This window comes from Plutella xylostella, chromosome 17 (genome assembly GCF_932276165.1).
Source record: "Plutella xylostella chromosome 17, ilPluXylo3.1, whole genome shotgun sequence".
Taxonomy (NCBI): domain Eukaryota; kingdom Metazoa; phylum Arthropoda; class Insecta; order Lepidoptera; family Plutellidae; genus Plutella; species Plutella xylostella.
The window spans coordinates 598,027-616,881 of record NC_063997.1 but is presented as its reverse complement, the minus strand read 5'-3'; the positions used below and the strand labels follow the sequence as shown (position 1 = coordinate 616,881).

General features: G+C 35.9%; 1 protein-coding gene and 1 long non-coding RNA gene across 2 annotated transcripts in view; both read right to left on the bottom strand.

Moving 5' to 3' along the window:
* LOC105398483 overlaps nucleotides 1–11,763 on the bottom strand; it is a 103,375-nt gene extending 91,612 nt beyond the window's left edge. The window contains exon 1 of the mRNA XM_038108980.2: nucleotides 10,708–11,763. The gene's annotated coding sequence lies outside the window, so the exon portion shown is untranslated. The remainder of the gene's footprint in view (nucleotides 1–10,707) is intronic.
* Nucleotides 11,764–16,084: 4,321 nt separating this feature from the next.
* On the bottom strand, nucleotides 16,085–17,347 carry LOC105398482. The gene is made up of 3 exons (XR_961221.3): nucleotides 17,199–17,347; nucleotides 16,677–16,785; nucleotides 16,085–16,396 (listed from the first exon to the last, which is right to left on the bottom strand). It is a non-coding gene; the product is annotated as an uncharacterized LOC105398482 (long non-coding RNA).
* Between the last annotated feature and the right edge of the window lie 1,508 nt (nucleotides 17,348–18,855).

Sequence of the window (18,855 nt, the reverse complement as noted above, 5' to 3'; positions counted from 1 at the left end):
TAATAGTATTCTCATTTGGGATAATTGTTATCTACCTCCGGCCGTTCGCTTGTAATTATAATTGTACTAATTAAAATGCTTCTTAATCAATAAAACGTTTTTATTTTAAATCCGATTCTGAGATCTCGCGTATTCTAGAGTTTGTATCCATCGCAACTTTAAGTGCATCTCATTAAATAAACTAAAAATAAGAACAAAAATTTTTTTTCTGTACAAGATGCTTCAACAACTCAGCATGCAACTGCGGTTAGTATTGATTTATACAGTGCACTACAAACAATGTATTCTTAAGGTGGTTGCACACTGTGCCGGCCTGGTCTGGTTTATTAAAGTTCAGAAATATTTAGCTTGGCCATCCGGATGTGAACGCGTTATCCCAGGTCAGGTTCCACCGGCGGCTCGCTTGGAACTTAAAAAACAACTGAAGGCCGTTTGAAGGACCATTCTTATGGCGCATTACTCTTTTCTTTTAACCCATATATTTCCAGACGTCAACAGCTGATTGCGATGTGTTTGTTTTGTTTAAAAAAGCTATTAAGTTGAGCTACAATTCAACTGTTTCGAATGTTGAGAGTTTAAAACGATTAATTTGCAAATGGCGGTCGTTTATAGCGTTCTGACACGCGACATGTTATTGTAAGGAGAGCAATGAATTTGAGCAATTATCATATTTTTCAGCGGCGTTGGTATTCCGCTTAAATGTTAATGGATACACAGATATTGAGGAGTTTAATTGGTAAAACGGAATACTGGTCGGACCCCCGAGGTGTTTGTCAATATATTCTGTCACAGCTTCTCGTTATATTGTTTTACTCTTGGGACGGCGTAACTCTACTTATTTTAATGAAAACCTGAGCAGGTAGAATATAATGTCTGTGTTGTTTTTCAGTCACCAACATATTTGATTTTGGTACTTATATTGTATTTAATGCTTAATATTTTTTCCCGATTTCAAATTTTATGTTACTTTTGCAAAAAGGTAAAAAAGCAATAAAGTTTTAGGCAATAGACGCTAGGCAAACTGGCGGCGTTCGAAAACCCATGCAGATCGCAGCAAGTGACCCGCACAGTTAGCTGGTTCCGAGGCGCGTCACGTCGCTCGCTCTGCTCTAATTTTCAGTTCACACGAGGTTTCAGAACGCACCACATTAATATTTATACCACGCGCTTCCCCGGACAATATTATAATGTAGAAATAACAGTATTGTCGCTAATAAATGGGATAGTTTCCAATTATCAGGCGTTTGGCATTTAGCCGTTTTAAATTGATTGTAAGTGTTGAGCTATGTAATTTAATTGTTGTGTGGGTAAAAAAAGGGTATAGACAGGTGATGGCAATGTCGCCGCAGAAAGGAAACTTTGTTGTTACATAGGTATTATTTTATCTAGTGAATATCAGATAAATTTAATAAATTGTCATATAAACAATGGAATTATTGTTAAAAGACAAATTATTACATAGCTTTTAAGTATGTATGTCTAAAAACAGTTAATACCACCGATTTTTTCTCAACAAAAAATAGGTCACGGCGTCGCCAACGTCAACGCATCGTTCAGAAACATAGGTATACCCATAATCCAGCCGTATCAAACACACCTTCTTAATTCAATTCAAGCTAATTCTAGAACGATCGTTTTTCTTGCGGCCGCGTGTCATCGACCCGCCTGGCGCCGCCACTCCATCATCCCTCGAATGACTCCTGCTCTATAATTACTATTAAACAGTCAATATGCGCGATGTATAACTTATAACAACCATACAGCAGTAATTAGAGAAACACGCGCTCTTTACCGTGCGAATTATACGTGTTAAAATTGTTTATGTTGTCCCTTCGTTGTGGGAGACACCTGGAGCGATACTCCACCTTTACACTAAGTAACGAACGTAAGCTGCCATATCAACGATGCTTTTAATACAGTTTTCCCGTGGGAATTCAGGGATAAAAAGTAGCCTATGTTCTTTCCCAGGGTCTATACCATATGTATACCAAATTTCATTCAAATCCGTTCAGTAGTTTTGGCGTGAAAGAGTAACAGACAGACAGACAGGCACAGTTACTTTCGCATTTATAATATAAGTTAGGATTAGGATATAGAGTCATGGTTAGGACATCAGAGGTCCGACAGTTCGTGTTTCATAATCTAGAGTGACCTCCCTAAGTTATAGCTGAACGAAGGGCTCTTGTTAAACGTTGTTTGTGTCCTTTAAGAAACGAGTTGTATGTGTTAAAAGCTAGTCAAGTTATTAGTTATTATAACACGTTCGTGGACGAGAAAATTAAATCTATTATATATAAATAACAATCTAATAATAACAGAGGGTTAGACGGATATAGGCTTCATAAAGCCAATAGGTTTTATTAGAAAATGATAGTATAAATTATTTGCCCTTTTACCACATGATTTAATAAAATACTGTAGGAAAATATAATTTTTCCCATCTCCAATAGGTACAAAGATTCTTATTACCTGCTATGTCATATTTTCATGTATAGTATAGCTTCTTTCGCCATTTCATTTCGAAAATTGATATTAAAGTTTTTACTTGTTTTTAAGCTGTTAATAGTGATGTAGGACCACTAGGCTCTACATATATTAGATGTAGAGGTATATATTATGCGTATGAAAATATAAAGCGATTAGGTATATTTATAAACAAATTCTACATGAAAGTAATATAAAAAATGAGAGTATAGGCAAATTATGAAGCTATTACAGGCTACTTTCCTGATGTTAGCTATAGTGCCGGCGCTTCTCCTACACTATAATGAAGCTGTTTCAAAGAAATTAATTTTACATACACAAGTAAAAAAAAATAAGCGTTGTAGGTAGGGTCTAAATAATTACGGATGATTTTTCTTTGTACTATGAGTAATTTTGAAATAATAGGCAAGTAGGTATAAATAAATAAATAAATATGTGGGGACATCTCACACACGGCCATCCGACCCCAAGCTAGGCAGAACCTGTGTTATGGGTGTCGGACAGCTGATATATCTACACAAATACATAGATAGATAGATACTAAATATAAATATCAACACCCAAGACCCGAGTACAAATATCTGTCTTTTAACAAATATCTGCCCCAGCCGGGAATCGAACCCGGGACCTTCGGCTCAGTAGTCAGGGTCACTAACCACTACGCCAGTGTGGTACACTAATTTTCCAGTGTATGACTATGACTAGGCATTAACCTATTTACCCTTGTGGGTTTGACTTAGAATAAAAAAAATCAAGATATTGTTTAAGTCTATGTATAGAGGAAGACATAGTACGGCTAGCGTCATATGTACGTAGTTTTACACTTTTTTACCTTGTCCAACTAGCAAAGCGACAATTTTGAATTAATAAAAGGTGATTTTTGAGTTTGACGAGGTAGATAAGTGTATACCTTCTAATAAAACTGACTGACCGAAGCACACATTAAAATAAACTTTATGTAAGTATTTAGTAATCTGTCGTCAAGTCTATTGTTTGCAATGATGACATTCCCAGTGTATCTACTACACATAATATACATAATAATAATTATATTATTTACGTATGTGAAGCCGAGCACATTTTTTTACTACGTAAACAGGTACTTTCACACAATCGAAGATCGATCGACTCACTTACCAATAACAAATTACTTTTAAAAAAATAAACAAACGAGCAACAAAAAACAAATTTCCTGACAAGCGCAGCAGTTGCCGCTCAATTAATACTAAACGCATGCAAATACACCGTAATTCCTCGCCTGTGGATGGAAAAAGTTGGTTTGTAAAAAGTTTGATTATGTTGTAGCCTGCCTCTACCGATTAGCATAGGTACCTGTGCCCAGAGAGTTTATTCTCATAATTAAAATACAGTACCAAATAAATCGCAATTTGTCATTTTCCATTTATACCTCATACATACACAGCAGTTTTGGGACTCCTTAAAGTCTATAATTATAGAATTAATGTATTCAGTATAGATGTTCGGAATTCCACGCTTTTAATACAATACGTCTTATTATAAATCTTTGTACATTCAGTTTTAAATGTTGAGTACCAGACAATATGAATTTATTTCCTACTAGCTGTTCCCGCGAGCTTCGCTTCGCCTTAAATAGTTTTCCCATGGGAATTCCGGGATAAAAAGTAGCCTATGTTCTTTCTCAGGGCCTAGATCATATGTATACCAAATTTCATTCAAATCCGTTCAGTAGTTTTGGCGTGAAAGAGTAACAGACAGACAGACAGACAGACAGACCGACAGACACAGTTACTTTCGCATTTATAATATTAGTTAGGATTAGGATAAAATGCGTGAACGTCACATTTTAAAAACGTTTCTGAAACCTTCGTGGGAATGAACCCAGTTTTATGGTTGCATAATGGTCGCACAACTGTGTTTTTACATGAGAATCTCAGCTCTCCCTCGACTACTAGCATGGGTACCTGCGTCCAGCGCAAGAGGTGATGATACTGTTATGGTCATTTACATAATTATTACTCACTCACTCAATTATCAACAATTAGATTTTGGAGGTTTACTCATTTCAAAGTTAGCATTGTCGGAATGTATACGTAAACATGGATGGTACTTACAACCGTACTGTTGCCTCTGCCTGAACTACAGTAAGTTAATATAATTAAACATTCCACATTGGCCATGCTAATACCTTTCACTAGTCCCATTGTCAGATACGTCCGTCTGTCCGAAACGAGGGTCACTCTATATGACGAAAAACGAAGTTTCGGAGCTCTACTGCGCGAGCCACGACTCTATTTCCTTGTATTAAACGTGTCGATTGCTCTACAGCTCTCGTTCATTCATTTTTGGTCAGTATAGAGTAACCCCCCTGACTAACCGACTGTTAGATAACAAGAATAGTGAAATAAAAAATATACAAAAGTTGTGTTATCGCCTCTAATACTCCTGTCATTCAAGTAGGGAAATGGTAGTAAGAGCTTGTTATTCAATTTAATTGTTGTAGAGTGCCGGTTTGATTTCGATTTATGTTTATTGATTTTAGTAGTGCTTTTTATTTACTTTTCAGTTTGGTGTTCAGAAGTGTAGGTACCTATGTAATGTTTAGATTTACTTTATATGCGTTAAAGTTGAGTGTAATTTATACAGTACACATCAAACAGGGTTTTTCAAAAGTGGTATAGTAAGCCACGGTATAAAAAAGTAAGACACTATCCGATAAATAGAGTGGCTGGCTCCGGGGGTCATTCTGAACATATTTCATTAATATTCATTCAATAAATGTTATTGTACCCATGACATAGGTACTTATACATATAAATTTTAAGAAGTGTTAAAAACGCTGATAAAAAACTACTTTTTTTTTTTTTATATTCCTGATACTTATTTGCTTTGTAATGGTGATATATTATCATTAACCCGCAAAACCTGAGACTTACATATGCATTATGAAACTACAATCATAATCTTATTCACGTGATATAGCATAATATTCATCCCAAATCACCATTTAATGTACACTATTACGCATACAAATAGCTTAAAACACGAGTAAGTATGTAAATGACATAATTTGACCGTGCGAACATCCACAACGTTGGTCATTATAAACTAATATTTCAGCGAAAGTAAAAATTATGTGACTGGGCCAAACATGCTCACGCATCGACGGAATAGATTCTATTGTACAGCTCTTGTAACGTCACAATGCAGCTTAGAGGTACGCATACAATATCAGTTATTATTTCGCATAAAAGTTTAAATTGTTAGTTGTGAGACAAAAGACCAATTTTGGTGAAATTATAATGTCGCAGCTAGTAGGGTGTGTCGTGACCGCCCGCAGCTTTCTTATTTCTGAAATTCAATTAAAGCTTCATATTGTTTCGTGATAACTTCTTACACCTAATCATGGTAATGTTGGGGTGTCTTGCACCAAATTTTAAATCAAGATATAGATTCGACAATTGTTATGCCTATAGTTGTGTCGTTGAAACTGATGCTAAGTAGTTACATATTTTTTAACGGTGGAAACAAGAAGCAAAGACTGTATTTATTGATTTAAAAGTGTCATCATTAAAAATAACATTTGGATAAAAGTATTACATTACTACTCGTATGTTCACTGATGTATTTAAGTGTATAACTAATTTAATTATACTATATAATTATTATGTCCTATAACTCATAATCATAACTATATTAGATAAATGGTCAAACTTTTGTCATGGTAATTAGGTACTATTTTAGATAGTACCTAAATTACCATTTTCAGGACTTTCTAGGTTCCAAAACAGTGGCATTGTGTAAATCTTCCATTAATCTCAATTAGGTCTACTAATCAAGTTTCCATTCTTTCTACAAATTGTATAGGAATGCAATCTATTTTTGAATAGAGTTAGTTCGCATAATTTTGCTGACTGACTAAAATAAGCTCTCTGAATATTTTTTGCACATTTATTGTTGGAAGACTGTGGGATGAAAAACTATATTATGCGCTTTATTAATGCTGCCAAGATTAACCTATGTTCTACACTATAATGATATGTATTATATAAGAATATATAATTTAATGAATACATACTATATGTAAATTGTGCAGAATCATCCAAATACCTTATGTTACTTAAAAATCAGGACTACTGTTTGCCACTAAAGTAGAAGGCTTGGACAGTCAGATTAGCGTAAGTTTCTGACTGAACAAAGCACACCGGACGTACCTATACCTGGGTAGTCGTTCATTGGTCAAGGAATGGCCGAGGGTACTGTCTCGCCGCTCTCCTCGGTAGGAGTAATCAGGGTAAAATAAATAAATAGTTGATTTTTCATTCGAGGGAGGCAGTTTCATCGGAAAAAGAAAAACCGGCGCCGGCGCAGCTTACACCGAATAGCTGGAACTGTCAGGGTCGCCGCCCAGTTGTCACTACGTCTTTAGAGCCTAATATCGTGCACAGACACCGCTCCGTTCCGCACTAAATGTTCCGCCGTCGCACTCCGCGCCCGCCTTAATGAAATGAAACGCTAATCACTTATCCCCACTTTCGTTTGGATAATTGATCAAAATGTTCAGTTTGTCGGCCGTTTTCGAGAATCCTTCTACGTGACTGCGATTTCTTGTACTAATTGGTTTTCCTTATATATATATAAATAACCTTTTCCATAGACACTTTGTTGGACACGTGAAGTTTTACATTATAGAGAACGATTTTTTTTCGCGAATTTCCAAAACTCGTAGAACCAAAGTTGTAACTCGTAACCACCCCCTTTCGGCTTAGTATACCATTTTTGCAACATCCTGTATAAAAAAAAAACAATAAGTTTAATTTTAAGGTTCAGGTTTTTATTGTGTGTCAAAATAACAGGAGGTATATTATGGTATCTGTAATATCCAAACATTTTAATATTATAGAAAATCTACTCATAATTATAAAGGCTTACCAGTTAGAGTAAAGTGAAACATTAATTTAAGTAATCGTAGTAGAACTTGACAAATGTAACGGATCTATAATGCCTATAATAACTTCATGTTTAGACACCTCCAGTTTTATGGATGTTATACCAATCCTAATTAGCAGCTAGTTGTAATGTTTACGATACCTAACATATTTTGATAGTATCATAAATAAAATTTGTCAAGAAAAAAATCAAACATCTGATTCTAGTTTATATAAGCTATCAGATGGTTGCAAAAGAAAGTTAAACAATAAGTTTATGTTTAACATGACTTTTATATTACTGCAATTGAGTTAATGAGTAACGTTATAAAAATGATAGTCATAGTCATTCATAAATATTCTAAACCGTTTGCGGTTCAGAATCACTTTCGATTGATATCATTCTGATCTATCTTAAACGCGATGTTTTATATAAATTCATAAAAGTTAAGCTTTTCATAAATTTTTACGATAAGAAGTGATACATAATAATACTCATCTCTATGTGTTTATATAGTCTGTTGCGTGTCTTGGTTTAGTATGATATTCTTATCTTATATTCCTATAGCACCTTCTGACCAAATTATTGATGAATGTCTTTCAATCTTTATCATAAGATTTTCTGGAATATGATACATAATATCTACTTATTCACATAGCTAACATAAAAATAAATACAGCAAGCGTCGTAGTCCAACTATTAACCAAACGTCCTCACTTGCAAAATATTTGTCACGACACACCACCGCGCTATTTATCTTGCCCTAGTATTTAAGTAACTGACCCAAAGTGCCGGTTGCACGACAAATATGGACCGAAAGATGTTCAGACACTAACGAGGGTCCAACACACTACAACATGGCGTTAAGTAGTTTTGCAGGCAATTCTACTACACTAAGACCCGATTTCTCACTTGAGAACGTCAAGTTAAGCAAAACTGATGTTTAAAATGCAGCGCTGTGATCGGCACTGAACAAAACTTAAGTTAATACTTAGGTAGATTTTCGCAAGTGATAAACTGGGCTTTAGTCCATCGGTGTGGTGAGAAGTTGATAAGTATAAGCATTTAGACTAAATAAGAACGTGTGATACTGCCCATTCTGGTCTCAGATAGCCATCTAACCGACCATTTAGTTTAAACGCGGTAAGATTTTAACTAAATAGTTTGCAGGTCTTGTCTGTTTTCTATTACAGGCTCGAAAGCAGATTGCGCGTCGATTGTGGCCTAAAACAATGCTATTACGGCGCATAGAGATCTTTGATTGTTTGGCTACAAGCGCTTACAAGGTTTTGTTTAATTTTCACATTAGTTTAGTAGGTGAACGGCTCGCGCGAAAGCTTTATACGGATTTCACGCTTCATTTATTCAGGATATCTGTTTCTGTAGCTATCATTTGCGCTGTATGGGGCTAGGGTTTATGGTTGTGTTCAAATGGACCTACCTACTCGCACCTGTTTTTACATCGACAAAAAATTAAAACACTATTACACTCACGAGTGAGACCACCGCACTGAGGGTGTGACAGATGATAATGTTAATTAATTGAAAACAATTATGGTTAATTTTTTCATGGTTTTGCCGTGAGCTGGCCAATGCCCTAAAACTACAGAGCAACTATCTCCAAGATCGGGAAGGGTCATGAAATACAGGACTATTTCGTTCATAAATACACTCCCGGGCAATGAAAAAGTTCCACTCACAAAATTCTGATTCCAAACGACCTTAATTTTTTCAAAGATTTAATGTAAAATTGGAAAAAAATATTTCCGTTTTTAGTAGGTAATATCCTGAGGATCTATTAAATGTATAGGTACTTCAATGTTGCAGAACACGTTATTAACTTAGCCTTTTCCGTTTAGAAGTAATTTGATGCTTTTCTGAGTGGAACCTTTTCATTGCCCGTGAGTTTATAACTGTCACAATGCAAACTATGAACATTACAACACATATTACTTATACAGATATCAAGTCCGGCTGGTTATTTCGACCTTCAAGTACAAGGGATTATTGCAATCTGATATGTCAACAATTTAACACGATCCTTCACCATCCAAAGCCTTCCCCTCGGGGGTCTGTCTTCCCTCATATCGCGCGGGGCAGGGTATCTGAGCATCGAGTCCCTACCAAGTTATGATGGATCTCTAGTCTGATAAATACCATATTAAAGTAATGAAGGCCGTTGGCTAAGAAACACTTATACATAGATCTGCCTACTAACCCACGAGTGTTGAGCTGTAATTTTAATACAAGAAGTGTTTATCTGCAGAAAAATAAGGTGTAATTTCTATGTACAGGTGTTATTTTTTTGCCCCAAGGCTAAACTGTCAAGGCTGTTTAGTTTTCTACTTAGCTATTTAACTAGACTAGACTTTGAAAAATACTGAGTACACTATTTTTTTATCTACGCACCTATGTACCTAATAATAGAGACTGGACAATTAGATTTTTAAGATTTTACAAATCATCTTTAAGAACTGATCATATTCGATAAGATTAATTAATTGAATAAATGGTTGATTGATTGACACTAAAAAAACTATTTTTCCAGATTGGAATTCAAACTGGGGACCTTTGGCATGAAAGTCACGGTTAACCGCTCCGCTAGCCGGTCGTCATTAACAAACACAGTAAAATCGAAATCACAAAATGGAAAATCGTAAAATAAATCACACAGTCTCAGACAAAGATCATAAAATCGCACAGATACCGTAACTCAGAGTGGACATCTATTGCTAAATTATTCCGAACAATGACAACTATTTGAAGACAAAAAGATGTGGAGATTGAAGTCGATACTGAATGCGTTAATACGCGTCGTGTCGTCGCAGCCACTACTTAGCAGCCGGCTTTCTTAACTTGTCTAGTTTACTATGCATCAATGAAATTACTTTTACGGATAAAAATTAAAAGTATGCGGGTATATATTAATTTTATTTAAATAAGAATTGAAAAAGAAAATTAGCATACAGACCTAAGCACTTACGTGTTTATTGCAGAAATTATAAAGAACTAAGTACCTACCTGAAAGATTTGTGATCTCTCTCTAGCTTGCTATTTATAAAATCACTTACCTACAGCTATTTTAGCAACACCTACCTATCATTTTCTATTCAAACACGTGTACACAGCATTTCCCGATACAAGTATAATTACACGCACTAATCCGCGGCCGTAGCAAATAAATAATTATAATTAATCTTTCTGTCACCAATCCGTTAATTTCCATGCGACCGGAAACTCGCGAATTCAAATTTCGCGCCCGGAAATGCAAATTCATGCACACCTACTCCAGTTAAAACGTCCAAAAAAACTCACCTCCAATTCTGCTGCGCACGCACCGAGATTTGGGTTGTTCGATTCGTTTTGTCACTGTTTTTTGGCACAGAATTATCACGTGAGTCGCGAGTGAGTTGCGGGTGAGTCGCGGAGTGCGCAAGCGCGGTGTGCGCGTCACTGGGCCGGCTGCGCAAATGACGTGCGGTGCGGCGGCGGCGCGGTATATACGCGAACGGCAGTTAGCACTTTCGCCTATTCGAAGGGATGATCCTGAGTTTGTGCTGCTATTTATAGTTTAAGCGTTTTGGATTAAGGGTAGGGGTGAAAGTGATTTTTTCATCCGTTGGAAAGGTTGGCATGACTATAGGTTGTGTCTACGAACAGTTGGTTTTCGTATATAGGGTTGTGCTGACAAAACCTCCTACAATCGTAACGTCTGGCTTCAGACAATTGTAAAAGTTTATGATTTAATAATGTGTTGGGTCCATGTCTTATCTTTTTTTACTTTATACTTCCGTTATTTATAAAAAGAAATTTGGGGCATCTTTTTCGTACCTAATGTCAACATTATTGTTACGTTTCTTCGACATATGCGAAAAATTCCCAGTTTTATATTTATATTTTATGTTGGTACCTACCTTCCAATTATGAATTTTAGGAGACAGCTAGTCAAGAGCTTGTAATTCCATAATTTATAGTTTACATCGGTAACTGTTAGGAAATACAATAGGTAGATTGACTTATCATTATCACAATACACACCGTTTACAGTTATTTATGGATATTACTTGCCAGTTTTAATTAACTCATTACATTGGGAAAGCCAAGTTTATATTGGCTGAACTGTCGTTTAAATAAACAAGACCACGTAGTACCTAATAACGAACGAGTCTATACCCACTCAGTAGAATATGATACTCGTACTTTGAATTTCTAATCAATATTTTATAACCTCTGATCAAATTGAAACAATAAACAAGTTGTAAAATTATAATTTTGTGAAATTTGTCACAATACTGGTATAAATAACGAAACTAGTTGAACAGCAGCACTTTATGACTATGACATTATGCGGAAATGCCTGGCTTGAACCAATTTTCGATGCCTCCGTAGCTCAGGCTACGGGTACGGGTTCGAATCCTACAGAAAAACACAGGGCAAACCTTGTGTCCGGCCAGGATAAGAACCTATGACCTAGAACTAGGAGAGTACTTTTTTAAAAAAGACGTTCATCAGAAAATTGAATTTTTATACATTAAATGGTTAAAATCATTTTGACTTTGGCTCTTCGGCACAAGTCAGAGTTACTAGCGCTATTCGATCGACCGGAAATATGAAAAATTAAAATCGATCGAAAATTTACGTCACTCATTGATACAATTCCTCCCCATTAGTACATGTATATCGTGACAAACAAACTTTACAAAGAAGTAGGCTCAATGCGTTATAAGATAAGCAGCATCAATCCACGTATCATGACAAGAGAAAAATTAATAGCATTTAATTACACAGGTTTTCCATGTAAAGAATTTTCAAATCGTAACAAACTTTTCCTACACATCGTCTAGACGAAGAATCAAGATGGCGTTGTTGATAGCGGGTAATGAGCGAGCGAGACTCGAGAAAACGTTGATAAAACAGAGATTTTCATAACAAATTAATTTATTAGTTCTGCTCCCGTTCCCAGGGGAACTTTGGATCGAATTAATCAACAAAGTAATGGGTTTACGACAGCTATCCTGGACCACTTCCTATCCAGGGTTTACTGTCGTCATCGGGGAACAGTGGAAATGGATGACAAGCCGATAGTTTTCCCCGGGATAAGACGTTCTATAAATTGAATAATAAAATTGTATGATAAAATATTTCACTAATTTATCAAACATTTCTGGGATAGATTAGGTACCTATTTATTATTTGTATTTCCAAGTGCCCGTAAGTATCTGGGGGCACGGCAGTGCCCCACCAAGTCGAGCAAAAAAGCGTAATATTATACTTATTAGTAGAGATGTAAATCCAAGTGCTTATGAGGAGCCTTCTGGAGTGACGTATGAACTGCACCATATACCTATATATATATACAAATAATAATGTCCAGGATAGTAAATCCAGTATCCAGCACACCCTCACCCAGAGTTTGTCACCCATATTCTAAGAAGATGCTTCAATACAGTTACACTACATAAATTAATATCCAAAGATTCTCTGGCAGATATCGCTTTAGCGAATTTTGTACAATAATTAAGTTATAACTTGATAACTTTATTCTTCTTTTTACCAATAATGAGTATTATATCTATCTACGAGTATCTCTAGGTCCCACAGCCGGGATGACCGCAGTCCTCATCCCACCAACTCCCTGTTCCACAGAGCTGGCTCTCACTAGCCGGACGGAGACGCTTACCCGCGCTCACCGAGCGAGCTTACAGCGAATAATTACATGATTAGCATAATGACCGATGCGCTGGCTACACCGACGCCATAACTCTTTACAATAGACGGAGATGGGCTAGTTTGTTGCCACTTTTACTACTGTGAAAGAAGCCTGTGACTTCTCAGAATAGAATAGAAGCCTGTGGCGTGAAAGAGGCGCCTACACTGCTTGTTTGTTTGTGTAGGTTTTTTGGGCTTTCTGTTGGCAAATTATGTATTCTTCACCGGCTTCAGTAAGAGGATCTCAGTTCGACCTCTAATGTATGTATATATGTTCGCGATTATCTCGCGTTTGGCTGAACCCATTTTGATGCGGTTTTTATACCTAGGAAAGTTTTCAGGATATAAGGGATAATTGCGTGACGAAACTAGGTCGTCTAGTATGCTATTGTTGGCTATAAAGCGAACACCTACATTGGGCATAAATTGCAATTTGTATTGTGAAGGAGGCGGCACGGGGCGGCGTGATAAGCTATGATATTAGTCTGCGATACGCAGAGCACATAAAATTGCTTTTGATTGTGCATAGATCCTGATGTAGATAGCCAAGAGATAGCCCTAAAGTCTGACAGGTGCAAACAACTGAAGTTGCTACGCAAGAAGCCATGATGAAAGGATTTACTGAAGGTCTTATCTTAATGACGATATTATTGACGGTCAGAACCCTTTTATACACCGGCATAACATAACTCGTGTTATTTAGTTTTAAAACATGTCTAGGAAAAATACATATAGGTACATGTAGGTACATGAATTTCTCTGAAAAAAATGCATCGTCAAGATACAAAATTTTAAGAGAAAAACCTCAGTGATGTCACGAGTCACGAACTCTAAACGAAAACGTATAAACCGCTTTCTTCAGCTTTTAGGTGTAATGCCAAATGAAAAATAAACAATTTCTTATTAAATAATCGACTGCACAAAGTATTCACTGATGCCATTTCCGTGGGAAATGAATTTAAGCTCTGTATCTTTTGCGGCTACATGAAAGTATTGTATATAGTTAATGAACATAAAACCTTTTAAAGAATCAATTAAATATATTTTTATGACAAATACAGTCAGTCTTCGTCATTTTACGACCTTTGTCTTCATCACTTTTGCATCATCCAGCGGAAACTAACTTATTATGGAGTATTTAATGTTCCTTACACAATTATTGGAATCATCTAGATTGACAAGTATGAAATTATAACCAACCTGTTTTCTTATAAATACCTAATATTTTTAATCGCATAATATAATCTAAAACTCCCGTGCTATGAGTAGGGAGATGCAAACAATAAAGCTCTTTGAAAGACATGGGAGATTTCCCCAAATATTATTGTATAAAAAATAATAGCCTATGTGATGATGATGATGATGTCCTCCACGACGTGTCCGTCGACGGCGACACCTTGTCAGTTCCTGGCATGTGCTCGTACGTGGCTTGCGAAGCCGAACTTGGTCTTAAACGTGCGGCTACAGATGTTGCACTGTAACTGTCCGCTCGTGTTGTAGGTGTAGTTGTAGGACACCTTGGGACGAGTTTTCCGAGCGTGGCGTTTAGCTTCGAGTTCCTTGAGTCGGGCATCTTCGAACCTATGTATAGTGAATATAGATGAAGGCTTCATGTTAGCACATAAATTTTCTGGGTAGTACCCCTGCCTACTACCTAGGTAATTAAAAATAATGTTTTTTCCATGAGCAAATGACGATATACCCACTAGGACACAGTGTTGTGACGTTTCTTCAGTGAAACCTTATGGCCGTGTTTTGGCTGATCATAATAATTGTACTCATTTTCCTTCAAACATGAGCAATTTCTTTACGTCTGCCTTTGACTAAATCACTGATAATATTCTACCATATATGCACAAGTAACATTCGACAAATAGAAAGGCGTAGATCGCATGTCCAGTGATATCTCAGTTGAGAACCACAAGCTCACAGCGCTCACTTACTAAAGATTGATTGAAAAATATGCAAAGAAAATAAACACCGGAAGATGGCATAAACGAAAGCTTATGCAGTCGTGTATGTAACAAATAAGTGATTCCATTTACTTAACGGATATATGGATTAATTGACGGCTATTTAGTGGGCCGTGTGACTGGAGTGAGACTTATTACTATTGATCAGTGAGATTAACTGGCAGTAAGTTTGGTTACGTAGGTATGTACCTAAATATAATAGTTTATTTTCACTGTAAAGGTTTTGGGCCAGTAATTTATGAGATGTGTTATACTTTTTCTTCGTATCGTGTGGTGACGGTGGCAGACTAGATCTCGACTAGGGTTTGTCATGTAGGTGAAAGGATTAGCCAAGTCAGATAACTCACAGCTTCTTAGTGACCAGGTGACGGATGTAAGTATAATGTACCTATTATTAGGCACAGGTGATTAGTTACTGGTGGATGCTCCTTACCTCCTTTCAGGTATCTCACTGGTTGGTGGATGAAAGTAAATATGTATAAAGGACACGACCTTAATATTTACTTTTTTCACCCCTCTTTTTCCGTCGTGAGTTAAAAACGCAGTATTTACAAGCAAACGCAGCTAGAGGTATGTAATTTTGCAAGAACTGGCAACATTTTATTACTTATTATGTATTATATTATCTGGTTACAGAAGGTCGGACAATGCAATCTGGCCATAATTCAGGCGGTGCGTGGGGTCCGCCACTACTGGATACTTTAGTACTACTTTTAGATTCCTTTTTCTTTTGTAGTTTAAAAAAAAACTTTTTTACAGCTTTATGCAATTATTGTTATTACTGGATGCCATAATCAGTATAGATCTAGGTATCATATTGTATTCTGCACACTTAGGTAAGTGTACAATTATTTGCTATGTCATCTAATGGTCTAAAGTTTTAAATTTTGGATATTTAAAGAACCGAGTTACGTAGTTACTTTGTAATAATTATTTTTATCTGTGACATAAGTGTACGACTGTTTCGGAGGTTTATGTAAAGAATTACAATTAAATTATATAAACAAAAATATATTACATATTATATTTATTTTCATATAAACATCGTTAAAATTTTTGCAAACACATTTCGCATCTAATAAAATGCGCAATTAGGTTTTATCTGTACCTATATGAATAAATTTTCAGCCACTCAAGGAATAAATAGTCCAAATCGTAACTTTGTATGTGTGATGAAAGTGTAAGCGAAAAAATAACACACGGCAATGGTAGCTATACTGAAGAATAGTCTTAAAAACCATATGCAGCTAGGGTCACAATAGAATGGCCGGGTGTCCACTTTTACTTTCAGCTTCTGAAGTTTAATCACATCTTCTGGATTCCTTGAAAAAAAAGTTTGTTACCTTTATTGCAAAAGAAGTATCGGATGATACTTGATGACTGGAGAATTATGTACTTACATGATAATATCTAGGTAACTACAGAATTATAGTAATCATTTTATTGAAACCCAAGAGAAATTAAACATTTTCGTAAATACTTCCTTGAAAAGTAATAATAATACATGGCGTGAAGAAGAAAGAAGCTGGAACGATAATACCTACAACTACATGGGACCATGTAAACTCTATCACCCTTCTAATTTCCACCAGGGAAACTTACCTGATACTCGTATCTATATTTTGTCGATTTCGTTGATCAGACATGAGAACTTGTTCTATTCAATACAATGCTTTTTCACTGCGCTAGCCATGTTCCGTCAAAGAGGTATCTGAATCATAGAGACACATTTCACACACATCATTACACACAGTCATGATCGGCGGCAAACGCCATCAGGTTGCAGCAGAATCGCCGTATGGCCGTATTTATAAGGGATAGAATTGGCGGCTAGCGACATAACGCTCGTTGAAATGTCCATAAAAATACTATAGAAACAACAGTATTGTGGCGACAAGGTCTTAGTCGTCGGATGCAGCCCTACGTCGTTCACAGCCAATGCTTATCTGACTGACCAATCTGCTCAACACGGTGACAAACAATACAACACGAAAGTAATACATAGGTTAATGTATAAGCTTAAGCAAAAGTACATAATTTTCAAGTTGGTATAACTAAGTCTTGGAAAGCGAAAAAAATATACGAACATTGTTGATCAAAGTAAAGGTAGAAAAGCTCACTTACTTTCTTTTCATGTCGTACCGAGTGTTGTAGGGAGGGGAGTTAGCCCCTAAATAAACCACGTACAAGAAAAATCCAATCAAAATTATAGCGAAAGCAAAAAATTCCAAATACCAAAGGCTGTTCGTGAAAATTGCCATTTCCCTAATAATATTTCAGGTTTGTTATGACGTTTCTTTTTTAATTTATCTGTGGCAGTATCTTTTCGTTTTACGAGAAGTATCTAATAACATCATGTTGTTTATAAATAGTGTTATGTGTTATACATAGAACAACGCCGACTCGGATGTACCCTCATTTATTAAATACTTATTTAAGTATTGGTCTTGTATTGTGTATAGGCTTGTACATACCTACCTAATACATCTCTAATACCCATACAAAGAATAAATAGCCATCGAAAATATTTAGCGAATGCATAATAGTCTGTAAATTATCAAATTAATGCTATAGTTTCACAAATTTCTACCTTTGTCCCGGAAGTCTCGATCATCTAGAGTCAAAAAAAGAACTCAAAAGATATTTGCAATGCTCGCGAAACGATTGGGTTTCAATTAGATAGGTTTTTTGCGCTCCGGAAATGTAATAGCCTTTAAATTAACTATCTATTACTTACTCGTAGTGAAAGCAATTCGCAATATTATTAAGTAATTAATTCAATTGATCGTTATTAATTTTCGTAGTAGGACTAAGATATGGGTTGGCTCTGTGATCTTATTCGGTAGCTTTCATAAGATTATTTCATATTACCTACTTATATTGGTATCCTATATTTATTTACTTATTAACTACTTACTTACATTTTTATCCAAGATTAGCTTAACTTATTTAAGTACTTACCTAGAATATTACATTCTATGGGAAAGTATTTTATTTAGTTTATTATACTTATTACGAATCAAGCTATATTATAGACCTAAGTACCTAATTAAGTATCACAAGGCAGTTCTTTAATTTCTTTGTACGACACCTGGTAATTAGGTAGGTACCTACCTAAGTATATTAACATCACACGTATTATTGAAATTAAATAAATACCTAATGGGACATGATGGTAAATGGTGACAAACAGTAAAATATGTAGGTAAGCTAGAGATATCTACTGTCCAGTAGATACATCAAGCCTATAGATTTTACGGGTTCCGCTCATCTCGCATAATCTTTATTGACCAAAACTCATTTCGCATAACTTGTATGGTCTAAACTTTTTTGGCCGAACCATCACTTTGCCAAGACTTATGTGGCATAAGGCTCGTTTCGTCTAAAACTCTTTAGGCACAATCTTTAAACACCTAAGTTTCGTTTGCTCAAATTTATGTTCGTCTATACCTATGTATAATCTTGTTTCTCCTAATGTTATCTTAATAAATAATATATTAAGTATGTAATAAATGTACAAATTGTGGTATATTCCTCCTACATCCCGAAAATCACGATATTGTATGATAAAAAAATCGAAAGTTAACGGCCAATATAATTATTACAAACCCCATGAGATCGAAACCTAAAAATAGGTGCGACGACGAGCAAAGCGAGGAGGAGCGTGTTAGGTGCACATGTTCATCAAAACCAAAGCGGAGCGCAGCGAAGCGGAGCGGAGCGTTTTCCAAACAGCGGAAACAATACAAGGCACCAGTTTGCGCTATGTAGGGAGACGCTC